The sequence below is a fragment of the Bombus pyrosoma genome, unplaced genomic scaffold (assembly GCF_014825855.1).
Source record: "Bombus pyrosoma isolate SC7728 unplaced genomic scaffold, ASM1482585v1 HiC_scaffold_4727, whole genome shotgun sequence".
Lineage (NCBI taxonomy): Eukaryota > Metazoa > Arthropoda > Insecta > Hymenoptera > Apidae > Bombus > Bombus pyrosoma.
In genome coordinates this window covers 954,459-956,526 of record NW_025219987.1, presented here as the reverse complement: position 1 = coordinate 956,526, position 2,068 = coordinate 954,459, and positions in this window count along the sequence as shown.

Genomic DNA, 2,068 nt, shown 5'->3' with positions numbered 1-2,068 from the left:
ATCGAAACACTATATAACGTAATACGTTATAACGTAATGCTACATAACGTTATACGCTATATCGTAATATTACATAACGTTATACGTTATATCGTAATATTACATAACGTTATACGTTATAACGTAATGCTACATAACGTTATACGCTGTAATGTAATACTACATAACGCCGTACGTTATAACATATATCTACATAACGTTATACGTTATAACGTAGTACTACATGACGTTATACGTTATATCGTAAAATGACATAACGTAATACGTTAAATCGTAATAATACATAACGTTATACGTTATAACGTAATGTTAAATAACGTTATGCGTTACATCCTAACACCATATAACGTTATACGTTATAACGTAATACTATATAACGTCATACCTTATAACGTAATACTACATAACGCCATACATTATAACATATATCTGCATAACGTTATACGTTATAACGTAATGCTACCTAACGTTATACACTATAACGTAATACTACATGACGTTATACGTTATATCGTAATATGACATAACGTTATTTGTTATAACGTAATACTATATAACGTTATACGTTACATCGTAATAAGACATAACGTTATACGTAAAAACGTAATAATTCGTAACGTTATACGCTATAACGTAATACTACATAACGTTATGCGTTATATCGTAAGACTACATATCGTTGTATGTTATAACGTAATACCACATAACGTTATACGTTGTGTCGTAATACTACATATCGTTATATGTTATAACGTAATACTACATAACGTTATACGTTGTTTCGTAACACTATATAACGTTATACATTATATCGTAATACTACATAGCGCCGTACGTTATAACATATATCTGCATAACGTTCTACGTTATAACGTAATGCTACATAACGTTATACATTATAACGTAATACTACATAACGTTATACGTTATAACGTAATACTACATAACGTTGTACGTTATATCGTAATACTTCATATCGTTGTATGTTATAACGTAATGCTACATAACGTTATACGTTATAACGTAATACTATATAACGTTATACGTTATAACGTAATACTACATAATGTTATACGTTATATCGTAATACTACATATCGTTGTATGTTATAACGTAATGCTACATAACGTTATACGTTATAACGTAATACTATATAACGTTATACGTTATATCGTAATACTACATACCGTTATATGTTATAACGTAATACTACATAACGTTATACGTTGTATCGTAACACTATATAACGTTATACGTTATAACATATATCTGCATAACGGTATACGTCATAACGTGATGCTACATTACGTTTTACGTTATAACATATATCTACATAACGTTATACGTTATAACGCAATGCTACATAACGTTATACGTTATAACGCAATGCTACATAACGTTATACGTTACATCCTAATACCATATAACGTTATACGTTATAACGTAATACTTTATAACGTCATACGTTATAAAGTAATGCTACATAACGTTATACGTTATATCGTAATACTACATATCGTTGTATGTTATAACGTAATGCTACATAACGTTACACGTTATAACATATATCTACATAACGTTATACGTTATAACGTAATGCTACATAACGTTATACGTTATAACGTAAAACTATATAACGTTATACGTTATAACATATATCTACATAACGTTATACGTTATAACGTAATGTTAAATAACGTTATATGTTATATCGTAATACTACATAACGCCATACGATATAACATATGTCTACATAAAGTTATACGTTATATCGTAATACTACATATCGTTATATGTTATAACGTAATACTACATAACGTTATACGTTGTATCGTAACACTATATAACGTTACACGTTATAACATATATCTACATAACGATATACGATATATCGTAATACTACATAACTTCAGACGTTATGACATATACCTACATAGCGTCATACGTTATAACGTAATACTACATAACGTTATATGTTATAGCATATTACCACATAACGTTATACGTTATATCGTAATATTACATAACTTTATATGTTATATCGTAATACTACATAACGTTATATGTT